Source organism: Malus domestica, chromosome 06, assembly GCF_042453785.1.
Source record: "Malus domestica chromosome 06, GDT2T_hap1".
NCBI classification, from domain to species: domain Eukaryota; kingdom Viridiplantae; phylum Streptophyta; class Magnoliopsida; order Rosales; family Rosaceae; genus Malus; species Malus domestica.
Genome location: NC_091666.1, coordinates 2,792,947 through 2,813,244, shown reverse-complemented (window position 1 = coordinate 2,813,244; position 20,298 = coordinate 2,792,947). Strand labels below are relative to the sequence as shown.

General features: G+C 36.1%; 1 pseudogene; it reads right to left on the bottom strand.

The window, feature by feature from the left end:
• Positions 1-5,459: 5,459 nt before the first annotated feature.
• Positions 5,460-18,774, bottom strand: LOC139197188 (uncharacterized; annotated as a pseudogene).
• Positions 18,775-20,298: the final 1,524 nt, after the last annotated feature.

Below are 20,298 nucleotides of genomic sequence, written 5' to 3'. Positions count from 1 at the left end.
TAAAGAAAAACAAAATAAATGCTTAAGAACAAGCCAACTAAGTCGCATAAATATGCCCCTATCAAATTCCCCCACACTTAGCTTTTGCTAGTCCTCGAGCAAAACAAAACAACACAAAAGAAACAACATGAAACCAACAAGTAAAATACAACCTAAACCTTCCAATGATTGCCTCAGGGATTTCCAATGCACATGACATGTTTAAAAATTATCATCCCCACAAATTTTAGCCATCTTTACACTTAAGCACATACTTAATCATAGTCACTACTTACTAGTTCACATTTAACCAACTAAAACGATGTTTTGAACATAGTAACATGCCTTAGAGAATTCCCTCAATTCCTTACAAGATATGCACTCTATTTTCACTCAGATTTTCTAACTACACACCCTACACTAGTTATATGTGAGAAGATTGATGTAGAAATAAAAACGAATGCTCACATATATGTATAACAAAGAACGCAATTTCCGGAGTTAAGAACATGTATAGATATGATCTCATGAATGGAATGCTACTACTTAGATGCGAGAACCAGTGACACCATATGCTAATACCAATTTCAAACTCCACAAATTGAAATACACAACACTCAAGATAGAAGTTAAGGGTTGTAACAGGGCTTGGGGTATTGGTTAACAAAGAAAGGATAGGGAAAACAAACGTTCTTCAAGCACTAGTAAGCAAAGCAATGAAATTGAGACTTAGAATTCACTTAGATTGCAGAAATTAACTTTAACACACAAAGGGGGAGACTTAAACAACTCCTTAGGGCCGAATTCATTGTTTTGGACCCTTACTTCAACAAACAATACTTTGGAACTCTTTTTCTCAAATTTTCAACTGTTTTTTCAACTTTTCATCCTTTTTTCTTCAATTTTTTCTTTTTCCACGAATTTTTTTTTCTTTTCTTTTCTTTGCCGTGCCTATGGCACACAATTCCTCATGAAAAACACTTCCCCCACACTTGTTTTCTACCAACATAAATAAAAAGGAATTCAATTTGAATCATGCTTTACTATGCTTCAAGAACAAGGGTATGGATAGTCCTGATCTAGGCTAGGTGAGGGTAATGTGGGTTAACAAAGAATGAAGGCTAACAAGGCTCAACGGGGTTAAAAACCTACAAAACATAATGCCATAGGGCACACGGCATTTGGCTAAGGTGGTGGTCACTACACAACTTCATCTTGAATATGTGTTATGCAAATCAATAACATGCTTTGAATGAAATGGGCATGAGTTCTAGCATTTGGAACTAAATGATGAAACGCCTCTAAATAGTAACCAAGCAAGGAATACTGAGATCATGCAACGACTTAGAAAACAAAGAATGCACAGATTTTAACTCTCCAAATAATGTTTAGGCTCAAGTCTCACAAGGTTGTAGCGTTAGTTTGAGTTCCTTCCTTCAAGCATGTTACAAAAACTGATTTTTTTTCTTTTATGATTGCATGTGAATTCATAAGTTATAACCACAACCAAGCATAAACAAAGAGTAAATCAAACTTTCATCCATGTTAATCACTCTCTTTAACAGCCATGTAATTACAAACCGAATCCTCATCATTGTGTTGGAAGGTACCCTAAGACACAAACAAACACACAAAAACAACTCTTTTTGGGTTTTTTAAACAAATTTTTCAAATTTTTATGTGATTTTCGGATTTTTGCATCAAAACACACTAAAACTAGACCTGGCAGTTTTTGACACGACACGGTGACACGACACGAAAACGACACGAAAATAACGGGTTTCAGGTCAACACGATAACTTATCGGGTCACTATCGGGTGACCCGTTAAGAACCCGTTAATAACGGGTTCTTAACAGGTATACACGCGGGTAACACGTGGGTAACCCGTTTCGACCCGTTAAGAAAAAAATTATTTTAATAATTTTAAAGTTTAATTACTAAAAGATTTATAATAAAATACAATAGTCATATTAATATATACAATATATTCTACATTAAATATATAGTTTTGTATTATTGTTCTATATAAAAAAATAAAAAAAAGTTTTAGTCATTATTTATTTTTATTATGAGAGTTCCTTATTATCATTACTAGGATAAATTTTACATAACATATTCTTGTCCAAAATTAAAATATACTAGTATAGTATTTGTATATGCAAGAACTAAGAAGACATACATACAAGTATGAAAAATGTGAAATAATATATAAACACTCGTGATTTATCATTATTCCTTCACGAATAGATAATTGTTACACTTATATTATCGTTTAGATTTTTAAAATCCTTCAAACCCTCATGAATAATGGTTTTTATTTGAGGGAAAAATTAATAAAATTAATAATAATTATTGTAGAAGTGTAAAAAATGTAAAAAAATATATATAAAATCACTCATATATAAAAAATGTAAATACTTTAAATTAAAGATCAAATTTATTCATTACATTCTTATACGGTCGAGGAGTGTATATGTACAAAATCATCAAAATCGGAGCTAAAATAAACGTTAAATTGTGATTTTTCGTTTATAACCGTCGAAAACTTTTGTTCCGTTACGTAATCTCTGAATGTTTGTTTTTTACAATTTTTTACGTTTGCAATCTCGGAAAGTGTACAAATAAGTTTGACGGTTGGATCGTTGAAAAAAGTTTCGTAGAATGCATATTGCATCAAAACGGTAGATTAAACAAACACTTAGAGTTAATATTATACTTCTATTAAGTATAAAATAAGTTTTTGTGGTATCCACTAGTGTAAATACTTTAAATTAAAGATCAAATTTATTCATTACATTCATATAGGGTCGAGGAGTGTATCTGTAAAAAATCATTAAAATCGGAGCTAAAATAACCGTTAAATTGTGATTTTTTGTTTATAACCGTTGATAACTTTTGTTTCGTTACGTAATCTCTGAATGTTTGTTTTTTACGATTTTTTATGTATGAAATCTTGGAATGTGTACAAATAAATTTGACGGTTGGATCGTTAAAAAAAGTTTTGTAGAATTCATATTGCGTCAAAATAGTAGATTAAACAAACACCTAAGGTTAATATTATACTTCTATTAAGTATAAAAAAAGATTTTGTGGTATCCATTAGTGTAAATACTTTAAATTAAAGATCAAATTTATTCATTACATTCTTATAGGGTCGAGGAGTGTATCTGTAAAAAATCATCAAAATCGGAGCTAAAATAACCGTTAAATTGTGATTTTTCGTTTATAACCGTCGAAAACTTTTGTTCCGTTACGTAATCTCTGAATGTTTGTTTTTTACGATTTTTTATGTATGCGATCTCAGAATGTGTACAAATAAGTTTGACGGTTGGATCGTTGAAAAAAGTTTCGTAGAATGCATATTGCGTCAAAACAGTAGATTAAACAAACACTTAGAGTTAATATTATACTTCTATTAAGTATAAAATAAGTTTTTGTGGTATCTACTAGTGTAAATACTTTAAATTAAAGATCAAATTTATTCATTACATTCTTATAGGGTCGAGGAGTGTATCTGTAAAAAATCATCAAAATCGGAGCTTAAATAACCGTTAAATTGTGATTTTTCGTTTATAACCGTCGAAAACTTTTGTTCCGTTATGTAATCTCTGAATGTTTTTTTTTTGAGATTTTTTATGTATGCGATCTCGGAATGTGTACAAATAAGTTTGACGGTTGGATCGTTGAAAAAAGTTTCGTAGAATGCATATTGCGTCAAAACAGTAGATTAAACAAACACTTAGAGTTAATATTATACTTCTATTAAGTATAAAATAAGTTTTTGTGGTATCTACTAGTGTAAATACTTTAAATTAAAGATCAAATTTATTCATTACATTCTTATAGGGTCGAGGAGTGTATCTGTAAAAAATCATCAAAATCGGAGCTTAAATAACCGTTAAATTGTGATTTTTCGTTTATAACCGTCGAAAACTTTTGTTCCGTTACGTAATCTCTGAATGTTTGTTTTTTTACGATTTTTTATGTATGCGATCTCGGAATGTGTACAAATAAGTTTGACGGTTGGATCGTTGAAAAAAGTTTCATAGAATGCATATTGCGTCAAAACAGTAGATTAAACAAACACTTAGAGTTAATATTATACTTCTATTAAGTATAAAATAAGTTTTTGTGGTATATACTAGTGTAAATACTTTAAATTAAAGATCAAATTTATTCATTACATTCTTATAGGGTTGAGGAGTGTATCTGTAAAAAAATCATCAAAATCGGAGCTAAAATAACCGTTAAATTGTGATTTTTTGTGTATAACCGTCGAAAACTTTTGTTCCGTTACGTAATCTCTGAATGTTTTTTGTTTAAGATTTTTTATGTATGCGATCTCGGAATGTGTACAAATAAGTTTGATGGTTGGATCGTTGAAAAAAGTTTCGTAGAATGCATATTGCGTCAAAACAATAGATTAAACAAACACTTAAAGTTAATATTAGACTTCTATTAAGTATAAAATAAGTTTTTGTGGTATCTACTAATGTAAATACTTTAAATTAAAGATCAAATTTATTCATTACATTCTTATAGGGTCGAGGAGTGTATTTGTAAAAAAATCATCAAAATCGGAGCTAAAATAACCGTTAAATTGTGATTTTTCGTTTATAACCGTCGATAACTTTTGTTTCGTTACGTAATATTTGAATGTTTGTTTTTTTACAATTTTTTACGTATGCAATCTTGGAATGTGTACAAATAAGTATGACGGTTGGATCGTTGAAAAAATCTTGTCATTATGAGTGTTTATATATTTTTTCTATATTTTTTTTACACTTCTACATTAATTAAAAAACTATTAAAGACTTTAGGTAAGCGAAAATATACTTAAAACAAAATTGTGTTTTTATGTTTTGGATGTGATAATATGGAATGTATATACTTATTTAGTATTATGTTTTTCATTTGATTATTTATTGGTTTAAAATATATTTTCCTTAACGGGTAACGGGTCGGGTCATATTACCTGTTAATATTATCGGGTCGATTTCGGGTCGGGTCAATTTACCCGTTTATTTTAACGGGTGTTACACGACACGACCCGTTAAGATATCGGGTATGACACGAAAACGATACGAACACGGAAAACACGACACGAATGCCAGGTCTAACTAAAACACACCAAAACTGCTCAAAAACACTTAAAAACAGCAAGGAACAAGTCTCCAAGTTAAGGGTGATAAAATCCCACGAATTTGCATCTAAAACACTTAGTTACCCCCCCCCCCCCCACACTTAAATCAAACATTGTCCTCAATGTTTCAAGCATAAACTAACACAAATAACAAACAAATAACAAAACAGTAACTAACACAATAAGCATGGCATAACGAAATAATCAACAAAGAGACGGGTTAAGGAACGCAAATCTGGAATTGGAGTGCTCTCTAGGTCTTCCTTTGTTGCATGCATGGGTTGCCTCCCAAGTAGCGCTTGCTTTAACGTCGTACAGCCGGACGAAGAGCTCAGTCATTCCTCAATGGAGCCCACGGCATGCAAGGGGATGTCATCCACGACATGCTCCTCAAAATGCTCGTAGTACGGCTTCAAACGATGCCCGTTCACCTTGAACTCATGTCCCGTTTTCAAGCTTTGGATTTGGACTGCACCATGAACAAAAACATTAGTAATAACAAAAGGTCCAATCCACTTGGAACGTAACTTACCGGGAAACAAACGTAAACGGGAATTGAACAAGAGCACTTTCTGCCCAATTGCCAATGTTTTGCCTCTAATCATCTTATCATGGAATGCCTTGGTCTTTTCCTTGTAAATGCTAGCATTCTCATATGCCTCATGCTGTATCTCATCAAGCTCATTCAATTGAAATTTCCTATGCCCCCCGCTTCATCTAGGTGCATGTTGAACTTCTTGACGGCCCAATGAGCTTTGTGCTCCAACTCAACGGGGAGATGACACGACTTGCCATAGACAAGCCGAAAGGGTGACATTCCAATGGGTGTTTTGTACGCCGTACGATACGCCCAAAGTGCATCATCAAGTCGTATACTCCAATCCTTCCTCGTTGGCCCAACGGTCTTCTCTAGGATTTGCTTGATCTCACGGTTGGAAACCTCGATTTGCCCATTAGTTTGAGGATGATAAGGCGTAGAAACCTTATGATTGACATTGTATTTCTTCAATAATGCCTTAATGGTCTGGTTGCAAAAGTGTGACCCTCCATCACTAATGATCACTCGTGGCATGCCAAACCTTGCAAAAATGTTAGTTCTAATAAAATCTGCAACCACTTTAGAATCATTAGTCCGGATGGCCTTTGCTTCCACCCACTTCGACACATAATCAACCGCAAGAAAAATATATGTAAAACCATACGAAGAAGGAAAAGGACCCATAAAATCAATACCCCAAACATAAAAAATTTCAACATTTAGGATAGAAACCTGCGGCATTTGGTCCTTAGCACCTATGTTACCCATTCGTTGGCATTTATCACATGTTAAGCAAAAAGTTCTAGCATCCTTAAAAATACTAGGCCAATAAAATCCACATTGTAACATCTTAAGTGCAGTTCTTTGTGTGCCATAGTGCCCACCACATGCATATGTGTGACAAAAACTTAAAATTGAACGAAATTCAGAATCATGCACACAACGACAAACAATTTGATTCGGGCAAAATTTCCACAAATACGGATCATCCCACACATAAAACCGTGCATCATGCCTAAGTTTATCACGTTGGTGCCTAGTGTAAGTGCTTGGAATTCGTTTTGTCACCAAAAAGTTCACCAAATCAGCATACCAAGGTTCACTAACCTTTATGGATAGCAATTGTTCATCGGGGAATGTCTCCAAAATCGGCAAAGACTCCTCATTATGCACCATTCGGCTTAGGTGGTCAGCCACTACGTTCTCGCTTCCTTTCTTGTCACGAATCTCGATGTCGAACTCTTGAAGTAGCAAAATCCAACGAATTAGCCGTGGCTTGGCCTCCTTTTTGGTGAGTAAGTACTTCAACGCTGCATGGTCAGTGAAAACAATTACTTTAGTACCAATTAGATATGATCTAAACTTATCTAAAGCAAAAACAACAGCAAGAAGTTCTTTTTCCGTAGTGGAATAGTTCAATTGTGCATCATTCAACGTCCGTGAGGCACAATAGATGACATGCTGCTTCTTTTCCTTCCTTTGTCCCAAAACAGCTCCTAACGCGTAGTCGGATGCATCGCACATAAGCTCGAAAGGTAGGCTCCAATCCGGTGGCACAATGATGGGTGCCGTGGTCAACAACTCCTTGAGTTGATTTAATGATGCTTTGCACTCCTTGGTGAATTCAAACGCCACTTCTTTTTGTAGGAGTCGGCAAAGAGGTTGTGCTATCTTCGAGAAATCTTTGATAAACCTACGATAAAATCCTGCATGGCCAAGAAACGAACGAACCTTTCTAACCGAAGTCGGAGAGGGTAAGTGACGTACAAGATTTATTTTAGATTTATCAACCTCAATACCCTTTTAAGAGATTATATGACCTAAAACGATGCCTTGTTTAACCATAAAATGACACTTTTCCCAATTAAGGACAAGGTTAGTTTCAACACAACGTTTTAAGATCAAACTTAGATTATGCAAGCAACTATCAAACGAATCACCAAAGACGCTAAAATCATCCATAAACACTTCAATTATCTTTTCTACATAATCAGAAAATATGCTCATCATGCATCTTTGAAATGTAGCAGGTGCATTACATAAACCAAAAGGCATGCGACGATATGCAAATGTACCAAACGGCCATGTAAAAGTGGTTTTTTCTTGGTCCTCGGGTGCAGACAATTTGATTATAACCAGAATAACCATCAAGAAAACAATAGAAAGCATAACCCGCTAACCTCTCAAGCATTTGGTCAATGAACGGCAATGGGAAGTGGTCCTTCCTCGTGGTGGCGTTTAGCTTCCTATAGTCAATGCACACCCTCCAACCGGTTTGAATACGTTGAGGGACAAGCTCATTCTCGGCATTAGCTACCACCGTCACTCCGGATTTCTTTGGTACGCATTGAACGGGCGAAACCCACCTACTATCCGAGATTGGATAGATAACCCCACAATCTAGAAGCTTTATGATCTCCTTTTTCACAACTTCCATCATAGGAGGGTTGAGACGGCGTTGAGCCTCTCGAGTTGGTTTGGCCCCCTCCTCAAGAAATATGTGATGCATACAAGTAGTAGGGCTTATACCTTTGATGTCGGCCAATGTCCAACCTAGGGTAGATTTGAATTCCTTCAAGACACGCACTTGATCGGATCATATTTATATATATTTTTACTTCGAATTCACTCGTCTTTTCTTAGTTAGTTCCTTATATTTTTGAGCTATTTACGTTATTTTTGTGTTTATAGGATTTGTTATGCAAAGAAAATAAAAATAGAACAAGTGAAATTTTATGTAATAACTTCGTCAAAACTGTCTGTGTAGATCAACTTTTAAATAAAATTAATAAAAGAAATAATAATGATAAATCATGATGATGTTTGAAACATCATCATGATTCATGTTTTATGGAAGGAAGAAAGGCATAACAGAAAATAGAAGAGAGAGACACGGCAGACTGTAAAGGAAAGGTGTGGATGGCATGGAATGAGTGGAGAAACAAAAGAATAAAATTGAAAAATAGAAGTGGATGAGGAAAGGAATACACAGAGGAGAAAAACAGAAATTGAATAAAGAAAGAGAGAGGAGCGCGGGAGACAGTGCGGAGAGTGGAAAGAGAGCACTGAGGCAGTGTGGAAAGAATAATGCAGTGGATGGACTTGCGGGGAGAAAGACACGACATAAACAAAGAAGAGAGGATAGACGCAAGGCGCAGAGAGAAGCAGCTTTGAAAAAAGAGAAAGCAGAAACGAAAGAATAAGGAAAGAGGACAGACGGGAGAGACAGCGTGCAGGAAAAGGGAGAGATAGCCTGGCGGGGAGGCACGGGAAGTACAGTGCCAGTGAAGAAAGCAGCAAAGCTGCCTTGGGCAGTTTTAATCAGAAAAGGCACGGACATACAGAAGCAGCAAGCTGTTTTCTCTCTCGGTTAAATCTTTCCAAACTTATATTTTATTTCTGTTTTAATAATGTGTAACTAAATTTATTTTGGCTAGAGGTTAATTCAAAGCCATGAATATATATTTGTAATATGAATTGATTACCTTCAGTTGTGATTTCTGAGTTGTGATTTAATTTGCTTAACTGCTTGATTGATAACTTATTTTTGTATGTCGATTAAGAATGCATACTTAATTTACATGCATGAATTTGATGCTAGAATATAAGTGAATTTCACCTAATCGTTATGAACTTATATTCACAAGTAGTGAAGGTTGTTATCCACAATCGTGTTAAGTGAATTCTAGGCTGGATTAACATGCGTATTCCATAGTTATGAATGCCTAGTCAATGTTTATGATTTCCGTTGAACTTAATGATCTTTGTTGAATGTCTCTATCATGCGTATTCCATAGTTAGGGACTTTGATGAGGAATAATTTGGTTGTAATGCGTATTCCATTCAATCCAATGAATCTAGGGAAATCTAAGAGTTAATTTAAGCGGACCTAATTAACTTGGAACATTGTCATTCACAATTTATTGAAAGAACAACTGAAAATCAATTTAGGTTGCATATGTGTCATGTGTGGAGAAGAACCCTCTAGCTAGTCCGTCACCTATCCTTTCACCTTAATTTCATGCTTTTGTCAATTCTGTAATTTATTTAAGTTTAATTTACTTCTCGTCAAAACCAAACCCCCCCCATTATTAAATTATATTATTTAGTTAGTGTTCATTGTTGTTAGTCTTTTAATTCAATTTCCGTCCATTTCAGTTCCTAGTGTCTAAATTGATTGTTTCCATTACCATTTGAGTCATTCTAAGTGTGTTTCGAGTTATTAGAGTTTTTAGCCTAGTTTTGTGTCCTTGAGTCTTATTTAATATTTTTAAATTAATTTAGAATAGATTAGCAATCCCTCTTAATCCCCGGCCTAGAACGATATCCTACTTACATCTATACTACAATTGTCAAAAAGAGGGTTTAATTTGTGTGTCAAGTAATTCTCACACCAGCACTAGTTTCTCCTCTTCTTGTGCCGTGAGGGAGGAGGAAATGCTGGCAGGTAGTGTTTCATTTTCTCCCAAGAAAATGTACTTCAAATGGCTTGGCAAAGGCTTGAGTTCAAGGATAGGTGCCTGAATTATGGATGGAAGCAATTTGTTAGTCGAAATGGGAATGGACTCACGGTTAGTATACTTACCATCAAGCTTAGGTGAGGACTCAAGGGCAGCCACAACTTCAATTATTTCCTCATTAGGGGGCACAGCATGGGATGATTCTTGTATGCCGTGGGTTACTCTAGAATCTGCCCACTTGGTTTTGAATTCCATGCCTCTCGTAATGACTTTTTCAAGCGCATCGGCATTCAAATCGTCGAGATATCCCTGCGCCAAAGAGTCAATTATATCAATAGAGAAACATGAATGGTCCTCACTAGGGTACTTAATGGAATCATAAAGATTAAAATTAACAACTTCCCCATCAAATTTCATGGATAAAGTTCCACTATACACATCAATCTTTGTCCGGGCCGTCTTCATGAATGGCCTTCCAAGTAGACTGGGTAGCGAAGGAGCATGGTCCGATTCATCCATTTCAAGGACATAGAAATCCCCTGGGAAGACTAAATGATTAACCTGCACAAGAACATCTTCCAAAACTCCCTTTGGATAGGCGTTAGATCTATCGGCCAATTGTATTATTACCCCATCATTTTTCAATGCTCCTAAGTTCATAGATGCATAAATGGAATATGACATAACATTTATAGAGGCACCTAAATCAAGCATGGCAGATTCAAATCTAGTGTTACCAATGACACAAGGAATGGTAAGACTACCCGGATCTTTGCATTTGGGAGGTAGTTTGCGTTGCAAGATGGCAGACACATTCTCACCTACCTTTACCACTTCCTTAGTCGACATCCTCTTCCTAGTGGTACACAACTCCTTCAAGAACTTCGCATACCTCGGGACTTGTTTGATTGCATCCAACAAAGGTATGTTTACTTGAACTTTCCTAAATGTCTCAAGGATGTCCTTTTCGGCTTCCTCCTTCTTCATTTGCATAAACCTACTAGGAAAAGGAACATTCGAAGGAAAAACATTAGTATGAACCGAATTTGACACATTCTTACCCTTGTTGGATGAATTGGACAAATTTGGGGCATTAGGAGCTTGCGGCAAAGGTGGAACCACCTTTGCCGTGGGCATGCTTGATTCCTCCTCTTCAATTTGCACATTTACATCACTTTTGGGACTTATTTTTGATGAAGAACCTGCCCCAACTTCCTTACGACTTCTCAAAAGTATTGCCTTTGCACTTTCAAAACCTCCATTCGGATTTGGAATGGTGGAACTAGGGAGTTGTCCGGGATCTCGAAACTTACCTACAAACTCGGCAATCTGCCCAATTTGTTTTGTCAAGTTGATCCACCCTTTTGTCTTGGTTTTGCATAGCCTTAGCTTGATCTTCCTGCCCATTAGACAACTTAGTTAGTATCTTAAGAAGTGCATCATTGTCAAGAGACGTACCTGAGGCACTTGGGCCGGATTGGGCTTGATTTTGGGGTGGGCCGTAGGTTTTGGGAAAGAACCCCGGGGGTTGTTGCCTAAAGCCTCCTTGGTTTTGAGGTTGTTGGGGCTCCCTCCACTTGAAATTTGGGTGGTTTCTCCAACCGGGATTATATGTGTTTGAATATGGATCGTTCCTTGGTTGGTTTTGCCCTTGAAACCCAATTGCATGGGCGCTTTCCCATCCACCGTTTTCAATCAACTGTGGACACTTTTCAGAGACATGTCCTTGGATGGAACATACGCCACATACAATTGGTCCTTGCATTTTCATGCCCTCGGCCATCTGAGACACAAGAGAAGTAAGATTAGCCAATTGTGAGTGAAGATCGGAATTTGTACTTACCTCATGTACTTGGTGCCGTGGGGGTCCCCTTTGGCCTACTCCATCATATTGTTGAGCGTTCAACGCTCGATTAGAGATCAAGATCTTGGCAGCCATGGGTGTTTTGTCCACCAATGCTCCCCCCGCCGAAGCATCAAGCATTTGACGTCCTAGAGGTAGGAGACCCTCGTAGAAGTACTGCAAAAGCAACTCCTCCTTCATCTGATGCTGTGGACAAGAAGCAACAAGTGATTTAAATCGTTCATAATATGTAGGAAAAGACTCACCTTCTTCTTGCTGAATTCCGCTTATTTTTTTGCGTAGGAGGATGATGCGAGAAGTTGGAAAGAACTTCTCCAAGAACGCTCTCTTCATACTCTCCCAAGAAGTGACAGTGCCGGGAGCTAACTCGTATAACCAATCCTTGGCTTTATCCATCAAAGAGAATGGAAAAGCCTTCATCTTCAAAATACTTCCGTCAACATTGACGGGAGTCATACTAGAGCAAACTACTTCAAATTCTTTCAAATGTTTGTTAGGATCTTCCATGGACAAGCCATGGTATTTAGGAATATGATGAAGCAAACTTGACTTTAATTCAAACTCGTCCGTCTTACCTTGGGCAGCCGTGGGGTATTGGATGCACAAGGGCGCGACATTATCCAATCCCGAGGCCGAGAGCTCTTTGAGTGTACGGTTGTCCACCGCCATGCCTTGATCCTCTTCACCCACTTGTGCCGTGGGCTCCTCCTCCTTTTCTAGGACTTCTTCTTCAAGGTCAGGTTCGGGAATGGGCTCTTGTTGATTTCTAGCTCTTCTCAAATTCCTCTCAAAGTCATCGTCAAAGTCCAAGATGTTCTCACGAACCTTGTGAGAACTTCTAGTCATAAACTAGTACCTAAGAAACAAGAAACAAAATAGGTCAGAACTAAAATAAAATCTGAAGCAAAGTAAAATAAAAGAAACAAAAACAATCCAAGGGATTAGCAAAATTGCTAATCCCCGGCAACGGTGCCAAAAATTTGATGCGAAATAGATAAGCACACAAATTAAACCCTCTTTTGAAAATTGTAGTAAAGTATGTAAGTAGGGATCGTTCTGGACCGGGGATTAGGAGGGATTGCTAAACACTTGGAAACTGACTTAAAAACTCAAAAACAAAGTTAAAACACTAAACTAGACTCAAAGAATGCAAAACTAAAGGTTAAAACACTTAAACAAACCTAAAACTCAAAACAGCAACCTAATGACTCAAAACTGCCTAAAAACCACTTTCTGGGCAGTTTTGAGAACCTAACAAGAACTTGGACGAATTTGGGTGAAAACTTGAATCAAAACACTTAGAAACACAAATCAAAACATCTTCTAACTAATCTAAGACTTCAAAATAAAGGGGGATTTGTTTTGGACGAAAATTGAAAACAAAACAGAAACTTTAAAACAAAACAGATTGTAAAACGTTTTTGGATGAAAAGGATGGATAGCTAGCTAAGGGGTTCTTCTCCACACATGTTATACTTGCTTACAAAACGATTTCTAATTGTATTTCAATAACTTATGAATTCTCAACGCCCCAAATTAACCGTGAATTGCACTAGTTAACTTTCAGATTTTCCTAAAGTTATTAGATTGAATGATTTCATATGACAACCCAAACATTCCCTACAAGTTCCCCACATGAATTGCATAATAGAGATACAAGCAAGAATCATTAAGTACTATGAAAACCATAAGCATTGACGAGGCACATGTTACTATGAATTGCATGAAACTCATGCCAAGAATTTACTTAACACGATTGTGATCAACAACCTTTACCACTTGCGAATATAAGTTCATAACGATTAGGTGAAATTCCCTTATATCCTAGCATTCAATTTATGCATGAAAATTAAGCGTGCATTCTCAACAAACATACACAAATCAGTTATAGTTCATAAAGATAAATAAATTGAAATCACAACTTATGAAACACAATTAGAGGTAATCAATTCATATAGCAAGCATAAACATGGTTTCGAATTCCCCCCTAGCCAAGGGGGGTTTAGTTCCTCATACTCACAACACAAAGAGTATCAAAATTAAACATGGAAATCAAAGGAAAGACAACACCTAAAACGTTCCAGCATTCCTCAATTGAATGGCGTGAACGTCCCAAGCTTTCTCTCCTCCTCTTGGCTGCGGCACAAGGACTAGAGACAGGTTCTAGGGGTTATTTGGATGGATGAGTAGGTAAGGGATGATATGGTAGTGTTTTGGGGACATGGGGGTTGCGGCAAAGTGTGGAAATATGGCAGATTGGTGAAGGAAGGCTGCGGCAAAGGGGACTGAATGTGTTGGACGAATTTCTGAATTATGGAGGGGGTGGTATCTGATCTAGGGGTTATAATGAGTATATATAGGCATCCAAAACCCTAGGGTAATCAAATTAGGGTTTCTAGAAGCCCAAATCCACCAGAAATTAGGTTAAAACAATCAGATTTTTAGTGGGAATAAGGCCTAAGGTGCGGCTTGGGTTAGGGTTTAGAGATGAGCCTTCTAGAATGCCTTGCAAGGCGAGGAAATCAGATATTCTAGAGTCTTTGTGATGTTTTTGTGTTAAGAACAAGCTAACTAAGTCGCATAAATATGCTCCTATCACATTTCTAAAGTCTTTGTGATGTTTTTGTGTTAAAGTTGTGGCATTTTACCTTACCTTGTGTTAATGTACAGTTAATTTTATTTTAGGATCAATTTCAAAGAAAATGAGCTGAAAAGAAAATAAAAGAAAAGAAATAAATGGGAGTGAGAGGCTGACACGGACAGCAGAAAAGGAGAGGAATAAAGAAGGAGAGGACTCGGACTGGCTGGCGGAGAAGACGAGAAACAGAGAGAGGAAGGCAGGGGTTAGGCAGAGATTGACGGACAGAAGCAGAGGGCGCAGAAGGAGAGAAGAAGAGGCTTCACTCTATTTTTCTTGGTTTTATCTTCTCAAACCCATGTTTTACTTTTGGTTTAATTTGAGAATTATGTGTAACTAAATTTTAAGTAGTTAGGGGCTGTTTTGAAGCTCCAAATATGATTGCAAGTTTGTTATGACATTTCATTGAATTGCTTTTATGAATGGATGAAAATTTGTTTACTACTTATGTCAGTGATGAATTCTTTATATGTTTTCTATGGATGCATACTTAGTAAGCATATTTAGGATTCAAATGCTATGAATATATGTATGCCTGCCCTTGTTGAATGAGGACCTACATATGTTCTAGAGTAGTACTTGTTAATTGTGATTAACATGTGAACAAATTTCTAGGATAAGTAAGACAATGCCAGTACTTACCATGCCTTGTGATGACTCAAACTCTTTTCGTTCTTAATGATTTCTACTTGTTAAATCTATGAACACGCCATTCTAGATTGCATGCTAGGGACTACGTTAAGTTGAAAACGCCATTCTCTTAACATACTACGTAAGAAAAAGTAATAGGTTGTGTTCTAACATTGAGCCAACTTGAGCATCTTCATCCAGAAATAAAAGGAATTTGAATGAAACATAACATGTTTGCATGATTATTTGGTGGTGGATAACAATTCCCCTAACTCGTTTTTCTCAAACTTGTGATCTACTCAAAATCTGTTTCTGTATTGTTTTTGTACGATTTAATTTAAATAGAAAATCAACTCCAAAAATCTCAAATATTTGTGAGACTGTCGTACTGTGTGTCTAGTATTTGCATATAAAATTTCATAGACTTTAGACCAGTGTAAGTCAGTCTAATAATTATTTTTTGGTGGTTGGTCAGTAGGGACAGCAACCAGTTTTTGTGACATTTTAAGTAGTTAGATAAAACAATCTTCTGCGGGAAAGACCCTTATTTTCATATGCTACAATTGACAAATCCTAGTGTTAATAAGGAAAATTAATAGGATATTTGTGTGCTACTTTGTGGTGTGCTTAAAATCCTACCACCCTCCAAAGAAGTCATTGCAAGGTTTATTAAACCTTTGCGTGGGACTTCAACTTTCACATTCTCAGAAGAGAAAGCTAGAATATTATTTGGCTACTAAGTTCGGGTTTAGGTAAACAATAGCAAAGCAACACACCGCAAGCTGTTCTTGCAAATCTAGTTTGTACTTCAATTTGACACTTGAGAGCCTCGAACAATGAAATTGTTTTGTTTTCAGGGTATTACCATTAATTAGTATTCAGACGCTCGTAGGGAGAATAAGTAGAATAGTTATAAAACAAAGTCATTTTGTGACAAAGGTGCAGAAATAAAAATAGGCTTAATAATGTGTGATCACTAACTAGCTTATGCATGTTTGGTGAATGGTTAAACTTTAGTCAAATAAAATGTAAAAGAACAAAGACAAAGCTAGCAAATTTTCGGGGTGATCCGAAGACATGGATGGCAACAACAGTATCCAGGTATCATTCTTGTGAAAGTGGTATTCTTTCACGAATTCAAGTAAGTGTTAATCTTTCAAGAAAGCGTCATTCTTTATAAGTCAAGAAACTGTTTGTTCAGGAAAGTATCATTCTTCCGTGGTTATTTCCAATCAGTGTGTCAATCTCTGAGTATAATTCGACTTGGTGTTTAGTTGTTTGTTTTTGAAGATAATCATGAGTACTTCAAACTTTAAAGTTGATGGAGTTTTGGGTATGTTTACCCTAAAGCTAAGAGATGATAATTTTGCCAAATGGGCATTTCAATTTCAATCTATTTTAAGAGGGCACAAATTGTTTGGTCATTTCGATGGTACAACTGTGTGTCCATCAAAGTATGTTTTTAGTGTGGAAGCTGGGGTTACGCTTTTATGGATTGGGAATCTACAAATATAGCACTACTGAGTTTGTTACTTGCTACCTTAACTAATGAGGCAATGGAGTATGTTCTTGGTTGTAGGACTACTCATGAAGCATCAACCAATTTTGTAGGACTACTCATGAAGCATCACAAAACAGAGTTGCACGCGATTCATAAAGGAACAGATACAATTGATAAGTATCTTTTGATGTTGAAAAGTATTAGGGAACAACTAACTGCTGAATCAGTTTGGGGCTAGAGGATCAAATGTCAATCAATATAGGGGAAATAATTACAGGAACAACAATAGCTTAATGGGAAGAGGATATGGCTCAAGCAATTCAAGACAAAATGGTAACATTTCTTGGTCTGGTGATACAAATATAATGTTGTGATAGAGTGTCAAATATGTAACAAAATGGGGCACACTGCAGCTAATTGTTACCATAGAAATAGTAACTCTTCTAATTCAAGCTTTGTTGTTGAGTGCCAAATTTGTGGAATAAGGGGACAATTAGCTCTTGATTGTTATCAGAGAAGCAATTATTCATTTCAAGGTTAGCCGCCACCACCATTATTGCCTGCTATGAATGCTTAATAGACTACACAGTTCATTCAACAAGATACTTGGATTGTGTTTTTTTTTTTTTTCATTAGTTCAATTTGGGGGTGGGGGGGGGGGGGGGGAATCAAATTTGGGTGAGGTGGGAGTTTTCTTGGTTGTAGTGGCACTACAACTAGGCCCCTATCCTCAAGATACTTGGATTGTTGATTTAGGTGCATCTCATCATATAACTGCTGACATCAATGCTTTGACTCAAGTTACACCTTTTGAGGGGTTATGAGAAAATAACCATTAGAAATGGTACAGGTTTATCAATACATAACATTGGTTCAACTACTTTACAAACCAATAACCATTCTCTTATTCTCAACAAAGTATTACATGTTCCTCATATTGCTAGGAGTTTATTATTTGTGAAACAACTTTGTGCTGACAATAAGAGCTAGTTTATATGTGATGAATCTGAATTCTTTGTGCAGAACAAGAGGACAAAGGAAATAGTGTATCAAGGAAAGAGTAAGCTTGAAGAATTATTTCAAATTCTTGTGGTTCAACCGGGAAAAGGAATGCAATCTATTACATGTAGTCTAGCAAGATATTTGGGAAAAGCTATAAAGACTGAGATTTGGCATCAAAGATTGGGACACCGTACACAGGAAATCATGCCTTCTTACAAAAGTCTAGTATTACAGTTTGTATAGATAATAAACATAATGTTTGTGTTCCTTGTATCCAAGGGAAATTGTCTAGAACTGCATTTCCAATTAGATTAGATACATGTACCTATCTATTTGAAAAAGTGGATTCATATATTTAAGGCCTCAAATATTATAGCTTTCGCCTTCATAGGGTTATTCATAAATTGATAGGCTTGATTCACTGAGGAAGCTATTTGAGGCCTTGTGAATGTGAGGTATTGTAGGGCTTCAACTACTCATCTATATGATCAGGACTATGGTATGGCTTGCCATCATCCTTAAGTAACCTGTGATATGGGAGGCATGGAGTAGCACATGGTTTACAATTCTATAAATCAACTTTGTCAAGTAACTCATTCACATATTTTGACTATGACACAAACAAGTTTTCTGATATGTAGCTTATTTGCCGACCCAAAAAATAATGCAAATTGCCCAAATCTTTCATTTCAAACTCTCTAGTGAGTTCTTTAATCACTTCGGATATCAACTGAGATAGACTACCAGTTAGAATCACATCATCAACATAGAGAAGCAAGATTACAATGGCATGTGAAGAGTGTTGAACAAACAAGGATGTACCAGCTTGAGAATATTTGAAGCCCCAGCCCGGTAAAAAGGTAGTGAACCTTTCATTCCATGCTCTTGGAGCTTGTTTAAACCCATAGAATGATTTTTGTAGTCTGCAAACATAATTGGATGTATATTTGGAGTTTCGAAAACCTGGAGGTTGCTCCATGTAAACTTCTTCCTGTAAAATGCCATGTAAGAAGGCATTTTTGACATCTAATTGTCTGAGTTGCCACTTGAACTGAAAAGTTAATGCAACTATAAGCCGAATGGTTGTAGGCTTAACCATTGGACTAAAAGCCAACACATACCTATAATCCAAGTACTTCTCTTGACTGTAAAATATCATCAAGCTCATGATACCACAAAAATACATTTTATAACCTTCAACTCTAACCTCATAATATTTCTCTCCAGAAGTCAAATTTGACAATTCAGCTTATTAATCCATACTTGATAACTCTTCTTCCCTTGAAACTTGGAAACATTCCATTATCATTCCTTTAAGAAATTTCACCATTTGCATTCCTCCAATATGCAATATTCACTCTGTATCAAAACACCATTTAAAATCCTTGTCCCACAAGTCTATCACAATACTATTATCCGCTAACGTCTTCCAAAAATTACGTCATCAATATCAATTTTTCAGATCTCATCTCAAATATCCTCCAAGGAGTTCAACTTAAAGTGAATACTCTTTCAAGTATTTCTATAAATTCGTACATGTATTACTTATCTTATGTGCTTCTATTACGAGACTAAATTCCAGTTAACATCCGTAAACTTATTCCTTGAACCTATGAATCCAACACTCCATAGAGATAATTCATCGTACTGGAGTTCCTCAATTTGAGTTGGTAATACACAGATGTCATATATATTCATGCCCAAGGAACTAGGTCATCTGGTTCATGACTCACCAGTATTATTCATTAAGCCTCAAAGATATTTGTGTACAAGGCACTCTTAGCTCCAATGATTACTTCCCTTAGTCATATAAACTTTTACCAATCAATCACTACTTAGCTTCCAAAACAAAGAGAGAATAAGTACTATGCATCAAAATCCCTTTGTTTTGTATTCCAATTATGGATAACCTTATGCATACTAATTAATTAAACTACTGAAATGCAATCTTCCAATTCCAACAATTCAATGACTTGAATACATGTCAAGCCAATAAGAATTCTCTAATAGTCTTATTTGCACCACATATAGTCCATTCTCCTATTAAATCCTATGAAATTCCAAGTCACTAAATTATGGCACTCCCACATTCCCTTTCTCTACTGTCTTTCACTCTTTCTTTATACATCGATTACCAAGAGTGTATACTTGTGATTTTCATTCCCTCTAGGTCCTTTGCTCTTATTTTCATCACCATGCATCTTCAAAAAGAAGCTTTTGTTTCTTCAAAAAGAATCTGTGTCTGATAATGATGTAATGATTGCTGGTCTTACTGGTTTACCTAAGGAATATGGTGTCATTCGTATGGTTATATTGGCTAGGGAGTCATCGATTACCTTGAAGGAGTTTCGAGCACAATTATTGGATGCAAAAAGGGAAATTGAAGGGGAGATTAATGTCTTATCTCAGAGCTTATCTGCAATGTACGTTCAAAATTCTAATGCTAGTATTAGTTCTGCATCTTCCTCAAATACTCAGGCTCATAATCATATTCCTAGTAGTACTATGGGGACAATCACTGTTGTGCCTTATGGTACTACT